Below are 11,021 nucleotides of genomic sequence, written 5' to 3' on the forward strand. Positions count from 1 at the left end.
CAATATAATTTAATTGTATTTAATGTTTAATTTTCTTTCTTAAAGTTTTGTTGTATTAAATGTTTTTTCCTTTGATTTAATTGCTTTTTTTAATGTAGTTTATTTCTTTAATCTTATTTTTTCTGTCAAGATTTTAACCTCAACCTTAGAAATGAAACAAACCCTTAAATCACAATGAAAATACTTCTGTTGTCACAATCATGAGTCGGTTAATTATTCGGTTTATCAATTCAGCTTTATTTGTTTCGCACCTTTCACACAGATGACAAAACTAAACAAGCAAAGAGAAAAAACTATGATTATAACTCAAAAACTTTTTTTTAAAATAAAGATTTAACGTGGCAGTAAAATATGTTGTGTCCAGGGGATGGAGGGAATTTATTGAAGTCTTCTTGGGCTCACATGGGAAATCATTTAAAATATAAACTTGATATTCAGTCTAAGGAAACTGCAGAGTGACAGAAGAACCAACAATATCTCCTGTTTTCTCCTTTAATGAGTCGACTCTTCTTGTGCTTTCAGACTAAAGAACTACAGACTCTTCACAAACTACTCAAACTCTTGGTACAGGACCTCACCACACGGGTCAAGAAGGTTTCCGTCTCATTTCTACTCTGAAGCTCACCTTCTCCTGCTCAAACTGCTGACAAATGTTTCTGCTGCTCTAAAGTCTGCTCTCCAGAACTTCCTAAAAACTCTCAAAGTCTCTCCTGCTGCAGGTTGCTTTGTAGAACTCTTCCAGAAAACTTCACTAAACCACATGGAGGGGCCTCAAGATAGTCGTCCAAATGAAACCGTACAAAAACCAAACTAGCACAACCCAAATGCTAAAGTCTCCTGCAGCCTACCAGAGAACCTCTGAGAACAGAGAATCAGGACAGGAACTCTTACCTTCTGGACAACCAACGTTGCTTCACAAACAAGAATATAGAATGTGTCTGACAAAAACCTCTAAAGACTCACTACAGCCAAGATAAAGACACAACTCAGCTGCACCAAATCCACTAATCACTGCACACATTAGCACCATGTGCTAACTGTGGCTAAAGAACCACATTACCAAGACAACTATCCAGTACAAAGCCCTAAAACACACCAAGAAACACATAAGAGACAATTTTACTGCTGGAAGCTGCAAGCCAACGCCTAAAGAACAAACTAAAGCAATGGAGTGGTGAAGAGAAGCAGAAGAAATGTTTGTCTGCAGCCAAAATAAGCAGGAAGACACTGAGCTGCTCAGGTGTTCCTGATAACAACAAGCAGCCACCTGGACAGCCAATAGGAACACAGCTTACTGGAAGTCCAGAGGGCTGGGTTAGTGAAGGAAATTTAATTTAAAGTTGAAGCAGAACATTAACAAAGAAGGTTGAAAACCACCTTCTGATCCCTGAAATTTCACACAAAGAACACCTGAACATGTCAAACTGGTTCCATAGTAGAACCATCATTGTAAAAACGTCATAGTATGGTGTGTTGCTCAGAAAACATTACAACCCGGCTGTCTAGGGTCACTGAGGAGAAACACAAAAACAGGACAAATGCTGGTTTCTAGGGGGTTAGGCGGCTATTTATTTGAAAGAGTAAGTTTACAACAACACAACATGTGAGCAGAAAAATCACAAAGTCTGTCTTTAGTTCAGCTGAAAATACTAGTTTTTGTCTTTTTTATTGACCAAACTTTTCAGGATGTAGATGAAGAATAATTAAAGCTCTCATGTAGAAGTCAGACTTATTTTGGATTCTTGTGGAGAGTTTAATCTTAGAGTTTGTAAAGCTGTTGAGTTTTTAGAGTCACATGGATTGTTTTGACATTTAATAACCGAGTCCTGAAATAAAATTACAGTTGTGGATTTCTGTCATTTAGTCTGGACTAAACAAATAACAGCAGCATAAATCTCAAACATCATTATGAGGAGTCTGGATTGAGATTTCTCACTTGATAATGATCAAAACATGAAATTTAGGTTGGTTTAAAGGAATATTCCACCTTAAATCTTTGAATGTTGACCTAAAAGGTTGGTTTCAGGAAGTATTCCACCTACAAGGTCCTCAAACATCCACCTTAAAGGAACATTCCACCAAAAATTCTTGGACATGCACCTAAAATGTTGGTTTAACCGAGTATTCCATCCAAAATCCTCAAAGAGACCTGAGGGGCTGGTTAAAAGGAATATTCAACCTAAAACCTCAAATATAGACCTGAAAGGGTGGTTTAGAAAAAATCCTTCAATGTAGACCAAAAAAGTTAGTATGGAGGAATATTCCACCTGAAATGTAGACCTGAGAAGTTGGTTCGGAAGAATATACCATCCTAAACATCCTTAAATGTAGACTAAAAGACGGTTTGGAAGAAAATTCCACCTAAAATCCTCCAATGTAGACCTAAAAGGTGAGTTTAATGGTATATTCCACCTAAAATTCACTACTGTAGACCTTGGAGGTTGGTCTGATGGTATATTCCACCCAACATCCTTGAACATAAACTTAAAAAGTTCGTTCAAAGGAATATTCCACCTAAAATCCTTCAATGTAGACCAAAAAATCTTGGTGTAAAGGAGTATTCCACCTTAAATGTAGACCTAAAGGATGGTTTGGAGTAATATTCTACTCTAAAATCTTCCAATGTAGACCTAAAAGGTTGATCTGATGGTATATTCTACCCAACATCCTGGAACATTTACCTAAAAGGTTGGTTTAATGGTATATTCCCAGAAGAACCCTTGAACATCGGGCTTAATGGTATATTCCACCCAAAATACTTGTACATATACCAAGAAGTCAGTGTAAAGGAAATGTAGACCTAAAAGGATTGTTTAAAGGAATATTTAAACTATTATTTTCATTATTTAATAATCTGTTATCAGTCAGAACCCTGGCAAACTTATTTTCATCAGTTTTTTTAGTGGAAGTCACAAATAAAGGAGCTCTTGGTTTTTCCCTGCGTTACTGAGTCAAAAGCTGCTGTTTCAACACAGACACGTTCACATGCATCCACAAACCTCTCAGCACTCAAACACCCACAGACAGGAGGCCGGCTGGACCGAGGCTCGGCGGCGTCCTCAGACCCACGAGTCGGGGAGTCGCTGAACTTGTTGGTCCGGTTTGAAGGCCTCCGTGTGGTCCAGTAGAAGTCCATGTAGTCGGTGTTGGCTTTGAACCGCAGCGACTGGCCACCATCAGGTGGACCGGCTCGTCCTCGTAGGACTCCTCCTGTAGCCTTGAGGGAACCACAGGAACATTCAGTAGCTGTTGGAGTTCTTCCTGTCAGGCTCGTGGTAGAACGGCTCTGAAGAATCTTGTACTTGTCTTATCTGGAACAATCTAACAGCCTAAACTGTTAACAGCTGGTGTAAAGAAGCAAACACACAGGCATAGATTAGGACTCAAACTAGATTTATTTTAGAAAACAAATCAGCTTAGAGGCATTTGTTCACACATGTGGCTGAATAGGAGGCCGTCCAATCAGATTCGAGGTCTTCACTCTGTAGGTTGTTTGTTTGGTGAGACTCTTGGACCTCCATCAGCTGACGTGGATGTTTGATGGTCTTCTTCTCTAGTGCCAGATGATTCATCCATGAATTCAGCAGCTACAGACTGAAATGAAGCTCATGCTGCCGTTATTGAATTCCTGTTCCAGATCAAATGTTCAGAGCTCACCTTGAATGCAGCCGTCTGCTGTCTGATAGTTTTTCTCATTGTAGTCTTCAATAAAGTCTTTTTCCTCATGTCAGGATGTGGTGAGACTCTTTCTCAGTCTCTGCAGACGTCCCTCATTGTGCATCTCCAGAGAAGAAACAGAAAAACTGATCACTGCTTCAGCATCACAAACGCTCTCCAGCATTGAGAGTGTTTTAGGAATTCATTCATTGTGTTGTGAACTTTGAAGGAGCAGAAACTTTACAGCTGCCAAAGATATGAGCTCCAATTCTGGATGTTTTAGGAAATGAAGTTCATCAAATGAACACTTGATTTTTGCTGATAACTCATTAAATTACTGAAGAAATCCAACATAAAAACCTGTAAACTCTCAGGCAGCTTTTGTTAAAGTTTGTCTATAATTCTATCATCATGTTCTGGAACCAGGACTCTGCAGAAGTTCCTTCAATCAGATACTTGTGTGTTTCTATTTAAGGCCTCAGGTTTGAACGTACAGCAGAGGATTAGAAAGGAGTGATTTTAATATTTAAATCAGTCCAGTAAATGTTTGGCGTGAAAATTATTAAAATTTTGATTTAGATAGATTTGTGTCAAATAATATTGTAGAGTCTCACTTAAATATATCCAAATGAGTTCAGTGTATTTACATTTTATAGAATATTTGATTTCTTAATCTCAATACTGTAGGGTCTGACCCTAAATATTATAATAATGATGTCAATTTAAATAATATTTTAGTGCAGAGTCATAAACTTTAATCAGCTAAACTTACATAATAAATATCACTGTACAATCTTAACCTGAACATTCATATTATTGAGGTAAATTTACATAAATCATGATATTCTAGAGTCTTAACTGGAATATTTCTAACATTAATCTTTTTGTATTGTGCTGATAAACAACAATAACCCGACTTTCAGATAATATTTGTTGTCTGTGATTGTGAGACTAAATTCCTCCACATTCTGGAACTGGACTGAATTTCCCAAAATGGAAACATGGACAGAATTTAACACTCATGTATCCATGGCAACGCTAACGTTTCTGCTTCTTACCAAAGTTCACAACACAAGTAAAGATTTTAATGTAAAACTTCAGGGATGACTGCTAACCATAAGTATTCTGATCAATACTTCATGATCAATATCAGGACAGATGTTACAACTCCAGCTGTTGCATTAGACTGCAGTTATTCACAGAGAAATTAAAACATCACATTCCTCATAAAAACTAGATGGGACTTTTATTAAATAAAGTGTTGGTGAATAAACAGTGTAAAAAGTGCAAAGCAGCTCCATTAAATCAGGAGATGTGAGACTTCCACAGCATGGATCACCATCTGCTGTGTTGATTCATAGCTGAATGTCAGAATGAACTGAGATAGAAAAGCTGCTTTGAGCTGCAACATTACAGGTCTGACAATCCAACACCATCACAGTTTTCATCTGGTTGTTTTGCTCCAACATGCTGTGAAGTTCAGTTTTTACCTGAATCAATACAGAGATTCTATTTTCAACCAAGACTGGAATAAAAATTAGAATGTTATGAGGTTATTAATGCAACTAAATCCTTTCAGATGGAAGGATTTACTTCTAAGTTCTAATTCAAGTTTCAGTTGGAGCACATTGCATTCACAAAGAAAAACAGCGATACCTTCATAGCAACATTTAATAAACCTAAAGCTTCCCTGTTGGCTCATTGGTGGAGTTTGTTACTGAGCATCTGAACCTTAAATCCAGTGAGACGACCATCTTCAGTCGAGGCCAGTCAGAGAACTTCAAGACCTTCCATCAGCTGGACCAGATGTGGCATCATCTCCCTCTGAACATCTGGATGACAGGAGAAAAGACAGAAATCAAACACAGATCACAGAAATACAATTTATTCACTTTCATCATTTTATAAAAGTAGCATGAACTTTATTAAAACTTGACAACATCAGTAATGAAAGTAAATGTTTTTATCTCATGTTGAAGTTAAATTTAAAGTCAATTTTAATGACAGTTTATCCTGAGAGGAGTGAGAATGGAGCTTTTCTTTCCTTTTTAGAATATTCCCTCAAAATATTCTGTTTATTATTGGCTTTAGAAGCATTTTTCTTTACTTATTTATTTTTAGATACCTCAGACTGATACACTTTGCTGGTTTGCAGATAATTTCATGGACAATGACAATAAAGATTTCTATTATGACATATTTTGCTAAAACAAGAACTGCAAACCTTCTCAACCATCTCTCAGGCTGCAAAATTCCAACTGTGACCAAGAATTATCTGATGTAGTTATTATTATAATCTTTACTGAACCAGCTCTGGAATTAATAAAAACCTGTATATGGATATGATTTTCTCTGATGGGACCACTATGGAAGTCGTAGTAACAATTAACTATCCTTTGAAGGGAAAGATTAGGTCTTCTTCAGGTGGATAAAAAAATGCTCTCCCTTAAAAAAAACTGCATAAATTAAAGAAATCTCTTCTGCACTGCACACATACTACACTTTTGTATAACTCTGGATGTCAGAGTAAAGGCAGACAGATCCACCGATCAGCCACAACATTCTGACCACTGACAGCTGAAGAGAACAACATCCATCATCTTGTTCTAATGCAACATTCTGCTGGGAAACCTTGATGTTCATGTGGATGTTTGACATGTACCACCACCTAAACACTGCAACCCACAGGATCCACAGAATCCATAGGACATCCCCAGAGGTTCTGATGAACCACTGGGTCAGAGGAGTTTTAGCAGCATAAAGGGACCAACACAGTATTAGTCAGGTGGTCAGAATGTTCTACTGTTATATTGTCATGCTGATTATATGATCAATAAATGTTACCATCAATTATAATGTCCACATTGATCAGGAAAAAAAAAACAACTATGAGTTCATTCAGAAACTGTGGGGTTAAACCTAAAAACACAGACCTCAACAGCAGTTTGTTTCAAAGCAGAACACCAGCTGGTTTTCACTAAAGAAGCTTTCAGAGCAACAATTAAATGACAGTTTTGTTCTCATTAAGTTCAGAGTCAGCCAAAATAATGCACACACATCAGGAAAAGAAAAACTTTTAAAAATATTTCATTTGTATAAGTACTTCTACACATATAGATTCCTCTTTCTAAGTTTGATCAAATCACGATAACTCTGTGTCTTGTTGTACGATGTTTTCCCAACAGATGGCATTACCCTCATGAATGGAGCATCAACAAGTCATGTCTACAACACAACAGAAATGTCTGGAAGCCAGTGGCCACCACTTTGAGCACCTCTTGTAATTGTAGAGGCCAAAGATAACTTTTATTAATCTCGTGATGATGAATAAATTTGGTATTGAAATATTTATGCAAGTTTTTCTTTTCCTGATGTGTGTAAACATTATTTTGGCTGACTCTGTATAATGGGTTTCTGACAGGTCACCAGGCAACATCTTTTTATAATAATGACAAACATACCTGCATTCTACAGGAGTGATTTTCCTCATGTGCAGGTAAAGATGTGTGAGGAGCTTAGAGATGACAGGAGCAGGAGTCATCCTCACTAATTCAGCTTCCACCTAGAAACAGAAAGACTACAAACAAACACACTGATATACTCTCAAACGTTCAACCTCAAAATATCTGTTTAGGAAGTGTTGTGTTTCTAAATTCTGTTGAAAGCATTGACAGACATTCTCTTACAAGGTTGTGTAAAAAGCAGCCTGTCCTCTGAGCTACTGAGAAATTTTCCTGAACAAAGTTTCTACATGTAAATCAGCTCAACAAAAACTAAAGCCTCAGTCAGAGATAACAGGTATCGCAAATTATAAAGAACTTTCTTTGTTAACTCAGACTTTCTGCTTCAACCTCACATAAAAAGGAGAGTTTAACTCGTCAGGTGACTGAAAATGAACGGCTTGTGCAGTTCTAGATCCAAAAGTAGGATGTTTCAACTCATGTTTTACTACAAATACATACAGTAATAAATAAATACAATGGCTGGTTGTTAGTTTATTCAATATTAATGTTATTTTATATACTGGATTGAACTTGAGCAGTGGAAGAGAGAAGGAATTTAATGAAATTATGGAGATTCAGAGATGCAATGTTAAGTTAAGCGCGGTTTAATTCAAACCAGTTGAATGTTAAACTTCAGTGCAGCTCAACGGGTTTCAGTTAACCTTAAAGTAAAATAACTTTTTTAAAAGCTAAAATACACAGCAGAGAAATACAGGTTGAGAAAGTCATTCTAATAATGAGGACAGCTGCTGCAGCAACTAACACAGGTGTTCAGTGGTAAGTTAGCCACCTGTGTTAATTAGCCCGCTAGCTAACTTAGCCGCTTAGCTAGCTAACGCGTCCGGACCAACTGGTCAAACACGACAAAACACAACTCTTCACAAGTCGCTGACTTAACGTACAACAAAACAACGCTACTGGTTAGAAGTATTTATCTTCTTACCGTGTTTTACTCCAAAAACAAGGTCAACAGCAGCCAGAGATGCTACCAGACATGCCGGCCATAGACACACACAGACTAGATACGCTAGCGCGCTGTCTTCTATATTATCTATGGTCTGACCAATCACTGCTCTCTGGCTCCGCCCTCTGAGAATCTTGTTGACGTTTGGCGCCACACTTGCTGATGACCACTTCCGGTCTCAGAAAATGAAAAAACGGACCTTTTTTCGTTTCTGTCTCTTACTGATTTTATTTTTTTTATTATTCTAAATATAAAATGAAAATCAAAGCATTTTTAAAATTTGGTATATCCTTTTTGATCATGAAAAGGAAAAACGCCTTGTATTTAAATTTTAATTTTTGTATTTTAAAACGAAAATCAAATAACCACTCGTTTTTTGTTTTTCAATACCCGTTTCAGAACGGAAAATCCAATTGCCAGATAAATACACGGACTGTCAGGCTTCTAAGATTTAAGTCAGACTTGGAAGATTTAAGTTGGGATTTGGAGATTTAAGTCAGACTTCTGAGATTTAATTGAAATTTGTCAAGTTTGAGAGATTAATTCAGGCTTCTAAGATTTAAGTCAGACTTCTAAGATTTAAGTCGGAATTTGGAGATTCAAATCAGACTTCTGATATTTTAATATGGATTCTGAGGCTAAAATCTTAATTCATTTAGTTTTAAGTCAGAATTCTGGGATTTAAGTCAAAGTCTCAGAATGTGTTGTGAAAGCTGAGGCTGAAATTCAAAATCCCCGCCCCCCCCCCCCCCCCAAAAAAAATACAACCCTTTGTCATGTCTACAACACAACAGAAATGGTCTGGAAGGCCAGTGGCCACCACTTTGAGCACCTCTTGTAATTGTAGAGGCCAAAGATAACTTTTATTAATCTCGTGATGATGAATAAATTTGGTATTGAAAATATTTATGCAAGTTTTTCTTTTCCTGATGTGTGTAAACATATTTTGGCTGACTCTGTATAATGGGTTTCTGACAGGTCACCAGGCAACATCTTTTTATAATAATGACAAACATACCTGCATTCTACTGGAGTGATTTTCCTCATGTGCAGGTAAAGATGTGTGAGGAGCTTAGAGATGACAGGAGCAGGAGTCATCCTCACTAATTCAGCTTCCACCTAGAAACAGAAAGACTACAAACAAACACACTGATATACTCTCAAACGTTCAACCTCAAAATATCTGTTTTAGGAAGTGTTGTGTTTCTAAATTCTGTTGAAAGCATTGACAGACATTCTCTTACAATGTTGTGTAAAAGCAGCCTGTCCTCTGAGCTACTGAGAAATTTTCCTGAACAAAGTTTCTACATGTAAATCAGCTCAACAAAAACTAAAGCCTCAGTCAGAGATAACAGGTATCGCAAATTATAAAGAACTTTCTTTGTTAACTCAGGACTTTCTGCTTCAACCTCACATAAAAAGGAGAGTTTAACTCGTCAGGTGACTGAAATGAACGGCTTGTGCAGTTCTAGATCCAAAAGTAGGATTTTTCAACTCATGTTTTACTACAATACATACAGTAATAAATAATATACAATGGCTGGTTGTTAGTTTATTCAATATTAATGTTATTTTATATACTGATTGAACTTGAGCAGTGGAAGAGAGAAGGAATTTAATGAAATTATGGAGATTCAGAGATGCAATGTTAAGTTAAGCCGCGGTTTAATTCAAACAGTTGAATGTTAAACTTCAGTGCAGCTCAACGGGTTTCAGTTAACCTTAAAGTAAAATAACTTTTTAAAAGCTAAAATACACAGCAGAGAAATACAGGTTGAGAAAGTCATTCTAATAATGAGGACAGCTGCTGCAGCGAACTAACACAGGTGTTCAGTGGTAAGTTAGCCACCTGTGTTAATTAGCCCGCTAGCTAACTTAGCCGCTTAGCTAGCTAACGCGTCCGGGACCAACTGGTCAAACACGACAAAACACAAACTCTTCACAAGTCGCTGACTTAACGTACAACAAAACAACGCTACTGGTTAGAAGTATTTATCTTCTTACCGTGTTTTACTCCAAAAACAAGGTCAACAGCAGCCAGAGATGCTACCAGACATGCCGGCCATAGACACACACAGACTAGATACGCTAGCGCGCTGTCGTCTATATTATCTATGGTCTGACCAATCACTGCTCTCTGGCTCCGCCCTCTGAGAATCTTGTTGACGTTTGGCTCCACACTTGCTGATGACCACTTCCGGTCTCAGAAAATGAAAAAACGGACCTTTTTTCGTTTCTGTCTCCTACTGATTTTATTTTTTTTATTATTCTAAATATAAAATGAAAATCAAAGCATTTTTAAAATTTGGTATATCCTTTGTGATCATGAAAAGGAAAACGCCTTGTATTTAAATTTTAATTTTTGTATTTTAAAACGAAATCAAATAAACCACTCGTTTTTTGTTTTTCAATACCCGTTTCAGAACGGAAAAATCCAATTGCCAGATAAATACACGGACTGTCAGGCTTCTAAGATTTAAGTCAGACTTGGAAGATTTAGTTGGGATTTGGAGATTTAAGTCAGACTTCTGAGATTTAATTGAAATTTGTCAAGTTTGAGAGATTAATTCAGGCTTCTAAGATTTAAGTCAGACTTCTAAGATTTAAGTCGGAATTTGGAGATTCAAATCAGACTTCTGATATTTTAATATGGATTCTGAGGCTAAAATCTTAATTCATTTAGTTTTAAGTCAGAATTCTGGGATTTAAGTCAAAGTCTCAGAATGTGTTGTGAAAGCTGAGGCTGAAATTCAAAATCCCCGCTAAAATGTATGCAGTACTATCTTGCACAGCCAAAATTGTAAAAAAAAAAAAAAAAAAAAAAAAAAAAAGGGGGGGGGGGGCAAAATGCCAATAGTAGACACACCATACAGACTCTGAGTAATTTTGTCACCATC

The 11,021-nt window shown here is 36.9% G+C and overlaps 1 long non-coding RNA gene across 7 annotated transcripts; it reads right to left on the reverse strand.

Moving 5' to 3' along the window:
- Positions 1 to 1,637: 1,637 nt before the first annotated feature.
- LOC129350065 (uncharacterized) lies at positions 1,638 to 9,244 on the reverse strand. Of its 7 annotated transcripts, none has more exons than XR_008603284.1 (4): positions 8,104 to 8,181; positions 7,119 to 7,219; positions 3,437 to 5,489; positions 1,638 to 3,344 (listed from the first exon to the last, which is right to left on the reverse strand). It is a non-coding gene; the product is annotated as an uncharacterized LOC129350065 (long non-coding RNA). The 7 variants fall into 7 exon arrangements; XR_008603285.1 differs by having other exon boundaries at positions 1,639 to 3,329; XR_008603282.1 differs by having other exon boundaries at positions 1,639 to 3,334.
- Positions 9,245 to 11,021: the final 1,777 nt, after the last annotated feature.

This window comes from Amphiprion ocellaris, chromosome 11, assembly GCF_022539595.1.
Source record: "Amphiprion ocellaris isolate individual 3 ecotype Okinawa chromosome 11, ASM2253959v1, whole genome shotgun sequence".
Lineage (NCBI taxonomy): Eukaryota > Metazoa > Chordata > Actinopteri > Pomacentridae > Amphiprion > Amphiprion ocellaris.